General features: G+C 44.0%; 1 protein-coding gene across 4 annotated transcripts in view; it reads left to right on the forward strand.

Moving 5' to 3' along the window:
* The window catches only part of ELFN1 (extracellular leucine rich repeat and fibronectin type III domain containing 1), a 267,561-nt gene that overhangs the window by 76,532 nt on the left and 171,222 nt on the right, over positions 1–19,807 (forward strand). For all 4 annotated transcript variants that reach the window (XM_079953771.1, XM_079953769.1, XM_079953772.1 and 1 more), the window contains exon 2: positions 770–889. The gene's annotated coding sequence lies outside the window, so the exon portion shown is untranslated. The remainder of the gene's footprint in view (positions 1–769; positions 890–19,807) is intronic.

The raw sequence follows: 19,807 nt of genomic DNA on the forward strand, positions 1-19,807 counted from the left end.
TGGTCTAAGAACAGAAGCTGAATGGTGAAAGGGCAGCAGCGGCGGCTGCCCTCATCAGGGAAAGCAAGCCTCAGTTTAAGAACAGTTTCGGTTTAAGAACAGACTTCCAGAACAGATTAAGTTTGTAAACCGAGGCACCACTGTATATTCTTTTTCTTTTCCGTGTCTCTATTCCTTGATTTTTCTTTTTTCTTATTTTGGTTCTTCATTATTCTTTGTCTTTTGATTGGTTTGACATTTATTGTATTTTGTGTTGAAAACCTTAAATAAAATTAACCAAACACATCCTTGGACATACGCCTCTTCAAGTTCTCTTCATTGTTGTTTCTTGCAGCCACTTAAGCCCTGCTGCTACTTTTAGATCGGGCATCTCCAAACTCGGCCCTCCAGATGTCTTGGGACTACAACTCCCATCACCCCTAGCTAACAGGACCAGTGGTCAGGGATGATGGGAACTGTAGCCCCAAAACACCTGGAGGGCCGAGTTTGGGGGTGCCTGTTTTAGATCACCCACCCATCATAAAGTTGATCACTCACTTGGTCTTTTGAAATTGCGGGGTCTCCATACCTCTTTATTCCATCAGCCTGAGTTGTGTCTTTCCACATGTCCTGTATACGTCCATTTTAATTTTGCGACCTTTTCCACTACATCTATAAATCAACCCCATCTCCAGATTTATACCATTTTGGTTCCTCTTCAGTACATGTATATGTGTGAGTGGGTTTTCCCCCTCCAGTTAAAACTCTTTTTCTCTGTTCTTTGGCACAGGACTTCCAGCCGTGACCGGTGTCTAAATCCTTTGGTGGCACCAGAATGTCAGAACATCCCTGCAAGTCAACAACACGTTCCACAACGCTGCTTGCTCTGCGAGGAAGGATGAAGCTCCAGGTACACATTACTAATTGCCTTCAAATGCAAGCAAGGAGTCCTTGCAGAGGAAAGAGGTTTCAGTATGGCAAAGTTTTGTCAAAGGTTCAGCTTACTGAGGCATGAAGTGACGTATGGCCAGTGGTGTAGTGAAGGTGGGGAAGGGGAGCAGAGCACCAGGACTTTCTCTGAGCACGTGCAATGGTGCCGTCTCCAAGACAACGGAGGGATTCTCCTTCCTCTGACAAGTGAATGAGGTGATAACAAGGCTTTCAAGTTTACTTGTGACGGATTAGTGTAGAAGTCTGAGACAGAGGAATATAATCCAGCAGAGGTTGGACCCTTTTTTCTTTTCCACAGGGTTCCTTGTCCACACTAGCAACATTTCTTTGTGAGGTGTTCTTTTTTCCATTTCTAGTTAAAAGTGAAAGGTTGCATTTCAGCTCATTGCAAATCTTTGGTTATTGTCCGATGCGCTTTAGAAGTTGAACCTGTGCTGTCAGAAGGAACTTCAGTGGAACTTGCTCCCAGGAGCCCCATGCTTAGGATGCAGCCTTGCTGATCGTAAGAAACTGGGCATTATGATGTATATTGCTGACTTTGCACTCTATTTACCAGTGTGCATGAGCTTCAAGTTTCACCTTCTGTCTGTATCGTTATTAGTCAGGTTTCTCATTGGGCCATTTTGGGGGGTCCAAAATGGAGAGCCAGTGTGGTGTAGTGGTTAAGAGCGGTGGACTCGTAATCTGGTGAACTGGGTTCGCTTCCCCGCTCCTCCACATGCAGCTGCTGGGTGACCTTGGGCCAGTCACACTTCTCTGACGTCTCTCAGCCTCACTCACCTCACAGAGTGTTTGTTGTGGGGGAGGAAGGAAAAGGAGAATGTTAGCCGCTTTGAGACTCCTTCAGGTAGTGATAAAGCGGGATATCAAATCCAATCCAAACTCTTATAGGGCGGCATTCAACCTGAATATCCTGTATGGAAGCAAATGATGGGCACCATCAAGAATGGACTTTGCTCTAACCTTGCATAGCCACACCCAGTTTTCTTTAGAGCTCCATACTAGAATCCTTTCCTTAGTCCTGCTAAGAGTGCTGGCCGCAGATATAGAGAGGTGCCAGTGGACAGGTTGAGCAGTTCATCTATGATCAAGACTTGTCATTTCTGCAAAACCACCAGGATGAGGGTCACACTGTCACTATGCACGTAGAATACACAGTGTCCACAAACTCTCAGGATCACCTTTGGTGACAGACATCTACCATAATACTTTGCATGGGGTAGGAAGAGATAGAGGAGCTTTGACTTCACTGCTCTTTTAAACACGCTGTGTGCTCAGCGATGATGAATCAAGCCAGCTACTATATGTGAATGGCTCCATCTTGGGTTCTGTCTCTTGGTCACATTAGCATGTGACAGAGTGTTGGCTACCTGTTTTTCTATACATGTAGAAAGAGATAGGCATGCCTTGGATCTGATTTTCAAGCCAGCTACTATTTGTATATAGCACCATCCTTGGTCTTTCTCTTGGTCACACAGGAGTGTGACGGAACATTGAGATCCTGTTTTTCTGTATGCAAAGACATAGAGACATATGTCCCATCTCTGATTTCCAGAACCAAGCCAGCTACTATATGTATACAGTACCATCTTGGGTTCTTTCCCTCGGTCACACAAGAGTGTGATAGAATGTTGGGAACCAGTTTCTACACATGGAAAGAGTGATGTGCCTCGTCTCTGATTTCCTGACACAAATTAATAATAATAATAATATAATAATTTATTATTTATATCCTGCCCATCTGGCTGGGTTTCCCCAGCCACTCTGGGCGGCTTCCAACAAAATATTAAAATATTGAATATAGGTTGACAAGCAGGACTGTAACTTCCTAAACCTTCAAGCCATAGTTTTATAATAAACTTCCAAATTGCCCAACAAAACGTCTAATGAAGCAAATTACTGTACTGTTGCATGCTATTCCCCAACTTCAGTTTACTTAAGAATGAAGGGGCTGTGAAAGAGCTACCTTTTCGCTGGGGAGTACTTTGGGGTAGATTATACTTATAAATTGGATTAATGTTCCTATCTCCTGTATTATCATAATTTTTCCTTGCTGGTTTTGCTAATTGCCTGAGATATTTGTCTTTCAACAAGTCTTTGCATGCCATTTTCTCCTCGCTATAATCTCGTGGCAAACTAATAAAGCCCGGGGTTGTGATGTTTCCTTGGCAACGGCCCGTGATGTCACCAACAGGGGATTACTGCTTTCCCTGAGGATCAAGGCCCAGGTAATGGGGCTGGGAGGCCACAATGCTGATTGCCACTCCGTGATCTTTTAATAAAGCAACAACAACAGCAGCATAGAAGGATCCTGGCGATTCCTTTAAAAAGGATGCACAAAGAAAATTAAGTTTAAACTTTGCATTTGTTTCTACATGTCGTTGCTTTCCCCCCGAAAATATGGATTTGAAGAATACGCTAGTAGGGTGTTCCTTGTGACAGGAAGCAAAATTGTTACTCTCCTTTGGTCAAAGTTGCTATCCCAGGGCAGGTTCACACCAAAGTGAATCCAACACATTTAAAATACATGGCTCCACCCACTACTGGGATATAATTCATGAAGAACTAAAAAAAAAATGTTAAAAACATCTTTACAAAAGAAACCAGAGGCATATTTATTAGGCTTATCAGGAAAAGACATACCACAGAAAAAGAAAGGAATTTTCTTATATGCAACAGCAGAAAAAGAAAGGAATTTTCTTATATGCAACAGCAGCTGCCAGGATAGTATATGCCAGCAAATGGAAGAGCGAAGTAATACCCACAAAAGAAGACTGGCTATACAAACTAAGTCAATTTATAGAAATGGCAAAGCTAACTGTATACATAAGAAGACAGACAAACCAAAAATTCAGATTAGAATGGCAATGTTTCGAAGAACACATGGGCAAACACTGTTCAAGAATGAATAGGCTGATATGCTTAGGTTAAAGGAGTAAAGTAGAAAATATTAATTAGGAATGTCATGATGTTGTTGTTGTTTAGTCGTTTAGTTGTGTCCGACTCTTTATGACCCCATGGACCAGGGCGTGCCAGGCCCTCCTGTCTTCCACTGCCTCCCACAGTTTGGTCAAACTCATGCTGGTAGCACCGAGAACACTGTCCAACCATCTCGTCCTCTGTCTTCCCCTTCTCCTTGTGCCCTCCATCTTTCCCAACATCAGGGTCTTTCCCAGGGAGTCTTCTCTTCTCATGAGGTGGCCAAAGTATTGGAGCCTCAGCTTCAGGATCTGTCCTTCCAGTGAGCACTCAGGGCTGATTTCCTTCAGAATGGAGAGGTTTGATCTTCTTGCAGTCCATGGGACTCTCAAGAGTCTCCTCCAGCACCAGAATTCATAAGCATCAATTCTTCGGCGATCAGTCTTCTTTATGGTCCAGCTCTCAACTCCCTACATCACTACTGGGAAAACCATAGCTTTAACTATGCGGACCTTTGTTGGCAAGGTGATGTCTCTGCTTTTTAAGTTACAGATAGGTAGCCGTGTTGGTCTGCCATAGTCAAAACAAAATAAAAAAATTCCTTCCAGTAGCACCTTAAAGACCAACTAAGTTAGTTCTTGGTACGAGCTTTCGTGTGCATGCACACTTCTTCAGATACACTGAAACAGAAGTCACCAGACCCTTCTATATAGTGAGAAGGTGGGGGGGGGGGCATTACTCAGGAGGGTGGTGGGATTGGGTGATTGGCAGATAGCTGTGATGAGTCTGCTTTTTAAGACGCTGAGGAATGTCGTAATGAGATCAAAATTTAAAATTAAAAAATTGCAATGATAGTATCTAATCTACAAGATACGGAAGTCGAGATGTTGTGGAGGGGGGGTCAAAGGGTGTGGTGGTGGGAAGATATGTGGGTGGGAAGGATTTATGTGTATGTAAATAGTAGCCTTATTTTTGTATGTGCATTTCTTCTTCTTTTTCTGTATTACTAAAATTTAATAAAAAAATTAAAATAAAATAAAATACATGGCTCCACCCAAAGAGTCCTGGGAACGACAGTTTAAGGATCCTGGGAATTGTAGCTTTGTGAGGAGGAAACAGCAGTTTCTGGGGGTTTTGAGGAGACGTTGTGTGTACTGGATGTGCTTTAGATGTCTGGCGTGAGTCTGCTTTCAAATTCTCTGAAAATTCTGGACTTGGCTGGGGCTGATGAGAACTGCACATCTGAAGGGGGCAAAGGTTAACTAGCCGTTTGCCACAGAACACCCAATGAATATTTTCTATCTAGCATTTGACATCTGATGATGAGCGAAATCACGGTTGCATATTTAATCACTGACATGCAGTGGCATTTTGTATCGTTTACTCGTTGGCATATAATAATATTGGACAGGGTCTGATAGTTGCCCATCTGTCTACGGCAAATATTTAAGAGGTTTCCATTTTCAGGTCAAAACTGTTGATTTCAGAGCGGTAGAAATTTCTCTTAAAAAAAAAAACTAGATGCTACAAATAACTCCCCTTTTCTTCAGCACCATTGCCTTCCTGGCTATTGCTCCTTTATTTACATTTTTTTCCCTGATTGAATTGTTATTTCATCATGTTCTTTTGATATTGTATCTCTGTCCAAGTAGTTGCACTGAGATCCCCTAATGGAAGAAAAGCAGGGGGAACAACGTTAAAGTAAATGCAACCAATGTTTCTCCTTTTCTTCCTCATTGTGAATTAGTCTCCTGGGCTCTTCCACCCAGACAGGGATCACACGGTGAACAGGATGATGTCACAATGCTACGCCTGACATCACTGTATCACAAGACCCCAGTAGGCAAAATGGTGAAGAATCAGATTTGGCTACTTGATGTCCCAAAGAGCAATGGTGAGCAAGGTGGAGTGATGGCAATTTAAAGGCATAAATGAGCATTTCCCCCAAAGAACTTAGAAAACCCCTAAAATGGAAGGAATTCATGGAAGGACAGCGTTGTATTTGACAACATGAGATTTCATGCTCATCACAATAACCAAAAGATGCCAACAGGTCTAAGGATTTGAATTTCTCATTTCCAAGTAAAATTTCAGCTCGCTCTATTTGAATTTCAGATTTGAGATTTTTACACATAAAACTTCAGTGGTGGTGATGTTTGCAGCCCGTTCTTGCCTAGGATTGCACCGGAAATCTATTCTACCATAGCATTCTGTTGCCTGAAAAGATCCCAGCCTGGCTTAACAGCCAAACATATGCATTTTATGATTGCAGTTTTTAAAAATTGCCTATGTCAATTGTGCACAAGTTACTCTGCTTCTGCAAGGTGTTACGCAAGGCACTGAAGCTCATTTCCTCACCACTGGAAATGTCTATGCTTTTAAATATCTCACCATACAAATATCCTCAGTCATAAGGTTTAGAACAGGCACCCCCAACCCTGGCCACCCAGATGTTTGGGGACTACAACTCCCATCATCCCTAGCTAACAGGACCAGTGGTCAGGGATGATGGGAGTTGTAGTCCCAAAACATCTGGAGGGCCGAGGTTGGGGATGCCTGGTCTAGAAACTTGATTTTATTTTTGCAAATGAAATGTGAGAGTCTCATCTGAACTGTGCATGTGATGTGCTGTACACCTTGCAACATAGATATCCCCCTGTTTTTACTCCCTTCCTTACCTTTCTATGGAATGCGTCTACAAAATATGTCCAAATCTTTTGAAACTCTAGATTCAAGGTGATTCTTTTCTTGCCTGTTGCCCTAGACATGATAGTTGGTTTGCTTTCTATAAAACGGATCCTGAACCAATCTATCTATCCCCAGTCAGCATGAAAATAACATTAGAACACTACTTCATTTCACACTTCAAAACAAATCAGGAGTGAAAGGATACAATCTAGTGACCAAGTAACACAAATTAAGTGAGACATCCAAAATGACAGAATCCCAGACGTACGAGGTGGGAGCCGACACAGTGGATATTTATGTAATTCTTTTAGCCGGCAATGCAGAGAGGTTGGCAAGTTGCGGGTATCAATCTGTTTTATTTTATATTCTAGAGGTAGAAGCAAATATGATATTTCAAATGCCTGTATGCTCTCCGAAGAACAACAGGCGGGGAGGGGAGCATATTGCCAGGAAACACAACATATTTTCTCATTCCTTTTGCTCCTGTTGTCTAAGGTGACTTCAACAGAGAGACGCCCTCAAAAGATCCAGTGGCAGGCTTAGGGGGAAATGGAGCTCAAGCAACGAGACCCCTCCCCCCCCCAGAAAAAAACCATTAGGGCATTTTGACAAGTGCCTTCAATATTTCATGCGCTGTGCAAAGCCAGTGGCTGGAAGTTCTTCAGGCTTTTGCGTGCGCCGATGCCCTTTTGTTGACAAGAAAGAGGAGCTCTCTTGTGTATACACAGGACAGAAATTAAGCAAATGATATTTGAGCAGCACGCCGTCAGCAAACGGTCTCGGTGGGCACCGAGAGCTGAAAGGGAATCCTCTTTCAGCAAAACCCCTGCAGCCACAAAGACAGCTGAGCGTTTCCCATGCTCTGCTGTTTCACTCAGCCTCAATGGCGCTGTTTTGAACTAGGAGGGCGTGAGGTGCTGCGGCCACATTTGGGATACCGTTCTGGCTGCCTCTCCTTGAAAAGGATAACGTAGGGTTGGAAGAGGTACAGAACAGAGGGCAACCAGTGCCAGATTTACGTATAAGCTAAACAAGCTATAGGTTAGGGCCCCACTCTCTTGGGGAGCCTCCCCCCCAAAATTAAAGGGGAGAAAACCTGGATGTACTTGGATAAAATATAGTGGTACCTCGGGTTACATACGCTTCAGGTTACAGACTCCGCTAACCAGAAATAGTACCTCAGGTTAAGAACTTTGCTTCAGGATGAGAACAGAAATCATGCAGCTGTGGCAGCGGGAGGCCCCATTAGCTAAAGTGGTACCTCAGGTTAAGAACAGTTTCAGGTTAAGAACGGACCTCCAGAACAAATTAAGTTCTTAACCTGAGGTACCACTGTATATATTTTGTTATGTGCAACTGGCTTTAGATACCTGTTAGGTCCATAAATTAGCACATGGGTAGGCAAAGTAAGCCCCAGGGGCCGGATCTGGCCCAATCACCTTCTAAATCCGGCCCGCAGACGGTCTGGGAATCAGCGTGTTTTTACATGAGTAGTATGTGTGCTTTTATTGAAAATGCATCTCTGGGTTATTTGTGGGGCATAGGAATTCATTCATTTCCCCCCTCCAAAAAAATACAGTCCAGCCCCCCACAAGGTCTGAGGGACAGTACACCAGCCCCCTGCTGAAAAAGTTTGCTCACCCCTACATATATTCAACACAAAGAAACAGTGACAATTTGTTGTTGACAAAGGACAGCTGGACATGTAAAGCCCCCCCCTTACCTTCAGTAGCTCAGGGCCTCATCAAACCTAAATATGGCCCTGAGGGCAACCAAAGAGGGTGGAATGAGTCCTTTGGACAAAAGGTTGACCCCCATTTGGCGCTTTCTCCTTTAGAGAAAAGGCAAGGAAGAGGGAAACGTGATAGAGGTTTATGAATTTAAGGATGGCATAGAGAAAGTGGAGAGAGGAAAGTTTTTTCTCCCACTCACAAAACACTAGAACTGGTAGAACATCCAGCGAAGCTGAATGCAGGAAGGTTCAGGACAGAGAAAGGGGGGAAAAATCTTCTTTTTAAAAGTTTTTATTAGCAATTTCAACATAGTGAATATGATATGTTTTTGATATTTTGTTATTTTCCCCCTTTTCCTCCACCTCCCCATCAAACCCGCCCCAAGATTTCCCTCAACTCCTCTCTCTGATTTCTCAACACATGTTATTCTCTGCATATTATAAAATTGTATAAATCTATATATTATCTATCTATCTAGTCCAATTCATTTTGTTGTCTTTTTAAGTAATTTGTGGAAAAGTTCCCATTCTTCTTTAAAGTCACAGTTGTCCTTATCTCGCAGTTTGTATGTCAGCTTAGCCAATTCTGCGTAGCTCATCCATTTCTCTTGCCACTGTTCCTTTGTCGGGGTTTCCTCGTTCTTCCATTCTTGTGCTATCAAGACTCTTGCCACTGTTGTAGCATACATGAATAAATCCTTTGTTTTCCTCCTTCATGCAGTGAAAAGTTAGACTGTGGAGTTTGCTTCTGGAGGCAGTGATGGTTTCCAACCTAGATGGCTTTAAAAGAGAATTGGACCAAATCGTGACGCATAAGGCTACCCATGGCTACTAGCCATGATGAAGGCTATGCTCTGCCTCATGGTCCAATAATAATAATATTATAATTTATTATTTGTACCCCGCCCATCTGGCTGGGTTTCCCCAGCCACTCTGGGCGGCTTCCAACAAAGACCAAAAATACACTAAAATGTCACACATTAAAAACTTCCCTGAACAGGGCTGCCTTCAGATGTCTTCTGAATGTCAGGTAGTTGTTTATCTCTTTGACATCTGATGGGAGGGCGTTCCACAGGGTGGGCGCCACCACCGAGAAGGCCCTCTGCCTGGTTTCCTGTAGCTTTGCTTCTCACAATGAGGGAACCGCCAGAAGGCCCTCGGAGCTGGACCTCAGTGTCTGGGCAGAACGATGGGGGTGGAGACGCTCCTTCAGGTAAACTGGGCCAAGGCCATTTAGGGCTTTGAAGGTCAACACCAACATTTCGAATTGTGCTCGGAAACATACTGGGAGCCAGTGTAGGTCTTCCAAGGCAGTGATTGCCTCTCAATGCCAATTGCTGGAAACCACAGGCGAGGAGAGGGCTCTTGTGCCCAGGGGAGTTGCCATTATGGCAACTGGTCAGCCACTGTGAGAACAGGATGCTGCGCTAGATGGGTCATTGGCCTGATCCAGCACATTCTTCTTATGTTCTTAAGTGTGCCTGCTATGTGCAATGATCTGTGAGACTTGGAGAATGCCATTTTTTGTCTTCTGACATTGTGTTTCTAAACTGAAAGCGGATCTTATGCCACCAGAAGGTAGGCCTTTATTCTCTGAGGGAACATTTCCTCCAACTGCTAGGTAAAGCTACCCCCAAATGGCTTCTGCTGGCTTTTTAAAAAACTTACCTAGTGCACCACCAAAAATAAGTTTTTTACAGTGGTACTTCTGGTTGTGAACAGGATCTATTCCGGAGGCCCATTCGCAACATGAAAAGAGCGCAACCTGCAGCAGTGTGTCTGCGCACACGTGGGTTGCGATTCACCACTTCTGCACATGCGCGTGATGTAATTTTGCGCGTCTGCGCATGCGCAGGCGGCGGAACCCGGAAATAACCCTTTCTGGTACTTCCGGGTCACCACTGGATGTAACCTGAAAGAACATAATGTGAAGCGAGCGTAACATGCGGTATGACTGTATCTCTGTTTATATTAGCTAGATAGAGCAATGGTCTGACTCTGCATAAGGCAGATTTCTATGTTCCTGCTGTCTAAGTGCTGTACAGCCTGGTCAAGTTATTCAATATCAAAGGCCAGTGTGAGGATTTATCGTAACAAGTCAACGTGTAACGAGTCTTCTCCACTAAAATTTATTAATGGGTGCTTAGATGGTGGGCAAAGGGACATGGGAGCTCTAGGTTGAATAGAAAAACAATTTATCATCAAAGAAAGGCCAATCTGTTCTGTACCGAGGGTAAGGCTAGACTAGATTGTTAAGCCATATAAGTGATGAATGAGAGATGTAAAACTCCATGGCTAAAGCAGAAAAGTTCAATGGGTAAATAGCACTGTAGAGTGGATCAGCAATAAATGTTGAGCTTTTACGAAGCAGTATGCAGGTCGGTGGCTGTTCAGTCTGAGCTCCTGGTTCAGCAAAATGCTCTTTGACCTGGTTTTGAGGTCTGCCATGAGTCACAGTTGGACCACGCCATTCACGGAAGGAGGTCTTACTCGGGGGGCCCCATATTTATAGATGGTCTCATCAGCACAACCTTCACTGTTGTGGTGCTTCCATTCCAGAGCTGGCTCTCTGGAGATCACCAAACTGTTCCACTTTACATCTTGTAGGAGGTGACTTAAAGCTTTCCATTGTGTGTGTGGGGAGGGAGATATCTCTGAATTCGTTTGGCAGGGGGGAAAGAGGAGACTTTGCCCTGCCTGACCTGCAGTTATATTATGAGGCAGCCTGTTTGTGTTGGTTAAAGGAATGGATTGTATTGGAAAATGCACACATTTTTTAATTTGGAAGGTCATGATATAAAATTTGGCTGGAATGCATATCTTTGGTATGGGAAAGCTAAAATCTACAAAAGTTTAAGAACCACATTATTAGGAGAAATTTGTATAGAGTCTGGGAGAAATACAAAAATTTGTTGGAAAGAAAAGCACCTCTGTTGTTATCCCCCATTGAAGCAATTACCATTAAGAGAATTAATATGGATAGACAATGGGCGATTTATAGAGACTTGTTGGATTTTACAGGGAGTGAACCCAGACTGAAACCAATGGAAGATTTAAGAAACCAAGTCACAGATTGGTTACATTACCACCAGCTATCAACAATCATGGTTTGAATTACGGTAGATAATAAACATGGTTTTTCAAACCAAAACTCACAATATGAAAGAGAGTTAATACAGAATGAAGATAAATCATTGTCTAAAATGTATAAATTGTCATTGGAATAGGAAAAAGGATGAGCTGGTCAAAGCTTCAATGACACACTGGGCAATGGACTTGGGTCACAATAAAGGCCTAAATCTTTGGGGAAACTTTGGGTGAATGATTTGAAATTTACTGCATGTTATGCATTGAAAGAGAATCATATGAAAATGATTCATAGATGGCATCTAACTCCGAGTAGATTGGCTAAGATGTATAAAGCAGAATTGGATTTGTGCTGGAAATGTAAAGAAATGAACTTTTTTTCATATGTGGTGGGCATGTAAAAAGGTTAAAAAATGCTGGGAAATGATTTATAATGAGATGAAAAAAAGTCTAAAACAACCTTCCCAAAAAGACCGGAGGCATTTTTTGTTAGGAATAGTGCAGTCAGAAGTTTCTAGGTGTCAGAGAACCTTATTTATGAACACAACAATGACAGCTCATGTTCTGTTAGCCCCAAAATGGAAAGTGAGAGAGGTTCCAAGTAAGGAAGACTGGCAACTTAGGCTGATAGAATATGCCGAACTATCAAGTTTAATGAGTAGACTAAGAGAGCAAGAAGAATATCTATTGCTGATTATATGGAAAATAACTGTACACATTTGAAAACGTTGGCAGCATTAAGATAAATTCAGCAGTTTAATTAATCATTGAATGATGTAAAATTGGAGAACTGACAAAAATTGACATAGTAAAAATGCAGAAATGATAGATAAACGAAATGAACCAGGGAAGTGGAAGTCATGGAATATATGGTATTATGTAAATGTTTATTTTGAGATGTTAAACAAAAACTTAATTAAAAAATCATTTAAATAAAATCATAATGGTAAAGCTTTCCATTGTGCCTTCATGGAGACCCAGTCCTCTGCTCCTTCTCAGGACGATGCCCCATTTATTTATTTTTTAAAGTAATGCTAAGAAGTTTACTCACATTCAGTTCACAGTAGGTTCCTTAAAGGCAGGCTTTAGCTTGTAGTTACAGAAGAGAGAGTGAGTTTATCCCATCTGGGGATTGAGCCCATGTACTGCTGGCTGAGAGCCAGCAGACAGCAAGAGCATCAAGATGGTATAAAGCGAAGAAGAAGGAAAGATGGCTGCATGACCGATCGTTTTATGGAGTCTCACAGGGTCACAGCCATCTACCTGGTAACACGCAGGGGGAGGTTGCTCCAGACCAGGCAATGCCCCATTGATGTCATCGGGACTTACTTTGTACAAAACATACAATAAAACTAGGTTGTTAGCTGTGTGGTTGTTCGACTCACATAGAAATGTGATTATGATTTGCTGGTTCTGAGCATTGTGAAAATTGCCTTCTATGGATGACTTATAGAATTGATCTGCAACCACATCATGTCATTCACTTCCTTGTGTGCCATTTAAGGAAAGGCAACACAAGACTTGCTTCAGTTCCGCAGCTAAGCTAAGTATAAGGGGATTCCAGTTAAGAGGAAACAGAAACATACCACATTTTTCTGTGTATATTTTTGGAGACTCCAAATTAAGAAAACACCCCCTCAGCACTGCCCATGTATAAGACGAGCCCCAATTTTAAACCTAATTTTTTGGTAAAAAAGAAACCTAGTCTTATACACGGAAAAATATGGTACATGTTCCCAGACCATCAGATCTTCCTATATATGATTGCTGCAGCATCCAGGGATCATAGGAGCCATGGGAAATGTAGTTGCAGTGGTTCCCTGTATCCCTGGATGCTACTGTGAGGAGGGACTCATAGGCAATATCACAGCAGAGATGGGCCCAGAGCTCCATCACTGCTTAAGCATCTGGAGAGATGGTTTTCCTGAAGCCCTTGGATTTTGCTATAAGCATGCATAGTCCCATAGAGAGATGCTGGAGAACTTGGACTAGTATAAAGGTAAAGGGACCCCTGACCATTAGATCCAGTCGTGGCCGACTCTGGGGTTGCGGTGCTCATCTTGCTTTACTGGCCGAGGGAGCCGGCGTACAGCTTCCAGGTCATGTGGCCAGCAGGACTAAGCCACTTCTGGCGAACCATAGCAGCACACGGAAACGCCATTTACCTTCCCGCCAGAGCAGTACCTATTTATCTACTTGCACTTTGACGTGCTTTCGAACTGCTAGGTTGGCAGGAGCAGGGACCGAGCAACGGGAGCTCACCCCGTTGTGGGGATTCGAACTGCCGACCTTCTGATCAGCAAGTCCTAGGCTCTGTGGTTTAACCCACAGCGCCACCTGCGTCCCTTTGGACTAGTATATTCTGTGATAAATTGCCTGTCAAAGCTTACTACAATGTCATCAGGCATTTGGTTTATGCCAATGCAGCTGGGTTTTTGCGGTGGCCAAGGTGCCCACGAGCCATTTCCAGTTCTGATCCTTGTGTTGCTCCTTGCCATGCCCCAGTTCTGCCCATCTTCCCAGCCGTGCAATGGTGTTTTCTTTTTGATGGTATTGCCTCCGGCATCCAAGACTGAGATGCTGGCAACAGTAAGTTGCCACATCAGCACACATTGGCCAACTTAAGAGAGCAGCTGAAGGCTAAAGGTAGTTTTTTTTTTGCTGCTGCAGCTACTGTTATACCTCCTCCAGAGTATCATTTTACAAGGTCGGGACCCTACAAGGTCATTTCAAGGGTACAGGAACTCCTTTTGCCAAGTGCGCAGTTTGGAGGTGTGCGGCTGGCTCCTCATTAGACTGCCTGTCTGAGACTACCCAGTGGAACTCCATCAGTAGGGATTCCTGGTGTGAGATCAGCAACTTTCCCTTTCTCTCCTTGCATCACAGATCATTAACTCCATGGCGCCTGCAACATTCATTTCTGGTGAGCTGAGCATGTCTCTTCTTGCTGCCGCAGTCTTCTGCACAAGTCAAGATGACTGAGAACTCAGATATCATTTTGTCTGTTAGGTCAAAGCTGGATCTGGCATCTGAGAGCTGTGAAGAAATAATAATAATAATAATAATAATAATAATAATAATAATAATAATAATTTATTGTACCCCACCTATCTGACTGGGTTGGCCCAGCCACTCTAGGCACAGGAAGGATGTTGCCCAGAAAGGATGATCCTGGGGGAAATGAAATGTCTGTATTTTTTTTAAGCATCTTCTCTGAAGGACCCTGGGAAAGCCAATTTGTTGTCAGAAAGGCCATCTCCTTGGGAAGCAGCGGCAGCAGCACACTGAACAAGACAGGACACATAGAGTGGATATTGGCTCTATATGGGCAACAGCCACATTTGTCTCAGGGAACTGAAGCTATTGGTGCAATTCTAAGAAGGTGGGGTGGTGGAGTGAGGAAAGTTAATTCCTTGAGTTGTGAAATATACTCAGAGTCCTGCAGAGATTTCATGCTCTTTATTGCAGCTTGTAAAACAGTGACTGAATTCCCACCCCCCAAAACCTCAGGCTTTTATATACATTATTTACACAATGAGTCCCATCTGATTGGCTGATTCTGCTTCCCTCCTGGAGCCTGATTGGGCTGCTCCTGCAGGCCAATCAGTTGCTGCATTCTACGATCCTACCAGCCTAATTGGCTGATTAACATCCTCCTGGAGCCTGATTGGTCTTCTCCTGCAGGCTAATCAGTTGTTGCATTCTAGGATCCTACCTGCCTATTGTATTGGGATCCAAGCTTGGTACATAATAAGTTGCACAAAGAATCCTCAAGCAGAATGGGTTCATATCACAGAAGCTTGTTTATTTATTTTTTAAAGTGGAAAGGATAGAATTATAGCAGAGCACTGGTCACGTTTGCTGATGATACCAAGTTGTTCCGGGGCATTAAAACGAAAAGGGATTGTGATGATATGATGAGGTGATATGATCACAATCTTCAGATAACTGAAGGGCTGTCACGTGGGAAGATGGAGCAAGCTTTCTTTTTGCTGCTCCAGAGGGTAGGACTCAAATCAATGGACTTTAATGAGAAGACAGAAGGTTACAGCCCAGCATGAGGAAGGGTGAGAGCTGTTCAATAGTGGAATTGTTTGTTTGTTTGTTTGTTTGTTGTTTGTTTGTTTTTTCTTATTACATTTATTATAATTCATATTTAGCTGCCCTAAGCCCAGCCCTGGCCGGGGAGGGTGGGGTATAAATTATTTATATTTATTTAGTCCCATCCCTCTTCTTCCCTAATGAGACCCTACATTCCTTTCTCCATTCCTTCGCTGTTCTTTCTCATCATCTACTGTCCTCAGCCCCCAGGCGCCTCATCCTGCCAGACCATGTGACTCTCATCTCTCTGGAGCCAAAGCTTCTGTCATCTCATCTTCTGTTTACACCTGCCATAAAGCAGAAGATGCATGCAATGCCTTCTGTGGTTCTATGACTAAGGGGGCATTCAGACATGAGGAAGACTGCGATTGTTTTCCTGATTATAATGCCAACACTTCTGTCCTGTTTTCAGCTGTTACAGTCACACTGCAGTGCTGGTAGTGTTGTGGATCTGTGGCTTTTTGACCAATATACCAGCATGTTGCATTAACTTTCATTCACACCAGTGGGTGTGGTATGCAACAGATGTCATTGGACAACTTCGCCATTTCCCTTTCGTTTTCAGAGCATGGGTGCTTCTGTTCCCTCGTGGAAATGGCAGTGCACTGAAATTCCGCCCCAGATCTCATCACTTTAGTCTTGTGTTTTTACATAAGAACTTAAGAAGAGTGTGCTGAATCAGGCGGGTGGCCCATCTAGTCTCACAGTGGTCAACCTAGATGCCTGTTGGAAACCCACAAACAGGATCTGAGCACAAGAGCAACTTTCCCCTCCTGAGGCTTCCAGATACTGGGTTTCAGAAGTATTGCTACCTCTGACAATGGAGGCCAAACAGCGCCATTGCGGCTGGTAGCCCTCCATTGCTTTCTCCTTCTCGCATTTGTCTATATCTCTTTTGAACCCATCTAAGTTGGTTCCTAGGGATGTGGGTGGTGCTGTGGGTTAAACCACAGAGCCTAGGGCTTGCCGATCAGAAGGTCGGTGGTTCAAATCCCCGCGACGGGGTGAGCTCCCATTTCTTGATCCCTGCTCCTGCCAACCTGGCAGTTCAAAAGCACGTCAAAGTGCAAGTACAGTAGTACCTTGGGTTACATACGCTTCAGGTTACAGACTCTGCTAACCCAGAAGTAGTACCTCGGGTTAAGAACTTTGCTTCAGGATGAGAACAGAAATCGTGCTCCGGCGGCACGGCGGCAGCAGGAGGCCCCATTAGCTAAAGTGGTGCTTCAGGTTAAGAACAGTTTCAGGTTAAGAACAGACCTCCAGAACGAATTAAGTACTTAACCTGAGGTACCACTGTAGATAAATAGGTACTGCTCCAGAGGGAAGGTAAACGGCGTTTCTGTGCGCTGCTCTGGTTTGCCAGAAGTGGCTTAGTCATGCTGGCCACATCACCCGGAAGCTGTACGCTGGCTCCCTTGGCCAATAAAGCGAGATGAGTGCCACAACCCCAGAGTCGGTCACAACTGGACCTAATGGTCAGGGGTCCCTTTACCTTTAAGTTGCTTCCTATCCCTGCCTCCAGGTTAAAGGCAGCCGCAAACATATGTGTTTTCTGGAATCAGAGAACACTGAAATGGGCACTAAGGAAGTGCTAAATTCTGTTCGTTTTCCGGAAATGGCTTTTACATTGCGTGAAAACACAAATATAAGGTGGTAATGAACAGTTCGGAGAAACTTGTTGGGGAAGTGGAATAAACTGCCGGGATGCAGTGGATGAGGAACCAGAGGGGCTTCCATTTCCTGTACAATCATGGAGACCAGATTTTATAGACTTTAAAAATTGAAGCTGGAGTCCTCAGGATCCGAAGAGGAGGTGGACTTTCTGCATAAATATGGCCAGCAGGCCAGCTTAGAAAAACCAGCAGCACAAAAAGGCGTGTCGAGAGATGAAGGGACTGTGGCGATTAAACCAGATCTGCTGAAATCCTTCCAAAGTCGGCTTAAGAAGTAAGATCCAACAATGTCACCCTGAGGGTCATTCTCTGCAGGACATCTCAGGCCCTGTGGCCAGATTTTCGCCTCCTGTGCATCCCGTGAAGGTTGAAGGGGTCTGTGACATGCCTGCTCTCTCTGGCTGTGTCAAAGCAAACTCTTGGCCCTCCTGGCTTTCATGTCACGGAGCTGCCAGCTGCCAGGGGATCGTGCCCCTCTGCTTGGCTTTGTGTTGAGATTATCCTCAGGAACTTGACGGCAATGAGGAAATTGTGAATTTTATTTTTAAATTGAGCATCGTAACTGCTGGAGTTGAAATCTCACCCTAGTGAGCAGGTGGGCGGATCTGCAGCGCTGCCAGTGACAACAGAATATTGTATGAAAAACAATGTAGATAAATGTTGGGGTGGAGAAAAAGAAAGAAAGAAAGAAAGAAAGAAAGAAAGAAAGAAAGAAAGAAAGAGAAAGAAAGAAAGAACATGCAGAGTTGCAGACCTGCACAGCCTAGGTTCAGCCCATAAGTCACATTCTCCTTATTATTACAATTGATTTATTAATCGCCTTGTAAACCACCAGTTAAACAGTTAAAAACACAAAACCAGCAAATACATTTAAAGCAAGACTAAAACCCTAGCAAGTGGACACTCATGGTAGAGACCTAGGTGGGAAAACCTACTGGAGCAAAAATGTCTCCAACTGTTTCCTAAAAGTGCAGATAGGGGGCGCCAGTTGCATCTTGACAGGGATGCTGTTCTTCAGAACAGGGGCCACCACACTAAAGGCCTTTCTCTGAGGTACTTTAGAGTGTGCTGAGATCTTTGGAACTTGCGGGAGAGACTCTCCTACAAACTGGGTGTTGAAGGTAACTTGGTCCTGAGCTGTGTAGGGACCAGCAGCCAGTGCGAATCCTTCAAACAAAGTGTGCTAAGCAGGTGGCACATAACAATTTACAGGGTTCCCTGTGAAGAGGAATTGATCATCAAACCACTTATGGGACAGCAACCATTCTATCAGGCTGCATCAGAGGAAAGAACAGATTCAGGGCCACTCTAGGGGTGCTGCCAAGAAGTAAGCAACCTTTGAACCTCCCCTCCTCCAACTTTTCCATTCCAACTGGTCACTAGAACAACTTGCAACTAAGAACTTGGGTTTTCTTATTTCCTCCTGCCTCCGAATCCATTTTCCTTTTATGTTGTGTCTTTTCCCACTGTAAGCCTGAAGGCAGAGGCCTTTTTTTAAAGTGATTTGTAAGCTGCTATGGAAGACTTGTTTTTGCCTGAAGAGGAGGATAAGAATTATTTTTAAAAAATAAATGAGATGGCTATCGGCCAGGTGGTCCCCTTAGTGGCAGATTGTCTGACCTCACTAAGTCTCTCTGACCCTCCAACAAACCTTGCTAGTTGAGGAATGCCATGTACCATATTATTTGCTCTAGAAGACTCACTTTTTCCCTCCTAAAAAGTAAGGGGAAATGTGTGTGCGTCTTATGGAGCGAATGCAGGCTGCACAGCTATCCCAGAAGGCAGAACAGCAAGAGGGATTGCTGCTTTCACTGTGCAGTGATCCCTCTTGCTGTTCTGGCTTCTGAGATTCAGAATATTTTTTTTCTTGTTTTCCTCCTCCAAAAACTTGGTGCGTCTTGTGGTCTGGTGCGTCTTATAGAGTGAAAAATATGGTAATTCCCTTCTCTCCGTGGGCAGCAGCCGAAATCTGGAAATTAACTCCCAATAACCCCCCCCCCTTTCTTTATATGTCCACCCTTCAATGAGCTCAAGCAGGTATGCATAGCTTTCCTCCCCCGCCCCTTTATCCTTACAACAACCCTGTGAGGTAGGTAAGGCTGAGAGTGAGTGACTGGCTTCCAAGGTCACCCAGTTATTTTCATGGCTTAGTGGGGATTTGAACCCTGTTCCTCCAGGTCCCAGTCCAACGCTTTCACCATTACCACCCCCCACAAGGTTGGCCAGGGCAGGGATACCCCAGACCCTGAGATTTCAGAGCCCCAAACCTCAGACCTCAGGACAGACCCTGATGATGTCACAGAGGGCAGCTCCATGGTAATGGTGTAAAATGATAGAATTGTAGAGTTGGATGGGACCATGTGGGTCATCTGTAGCCCACTTGCAATGCAGGATTCTTTCATCAAACCTGGAGCTTGAACCCACAACCCCAAGATTACAAGCATGGCTGAGACCTGGAGGCAGAGATTAATTTGGAGAGGGAAGGAGGGAGTGGAGGAGAACAAACCTCTCTTCCCCACTACGCCAGAGAGTCTATGCCAGGGTCAACAAACTTTTTCAGCAGGGGGTCGGTCCACTGTCCCTCAGAACTCGTGGGGGGCCGGACTATATTTTGGGGAAAAAATATATATGAACAAATTCCTATGCCCCACAAATAACCCAGAGGTGCATTTTA

This window comes from Podarcis cretensis (genome assembly GCF_951804945.1).
Source record: "Podarcis cretensis genome assembly, chromosome: 14".
NCBI classification, from domain to species: domain Eukaryota; kingdom Metazoa; phylum Chordata; class Lepidosauria; order Squamata; family Lacertidae; genus Podarcis; species Podarcis cretensis.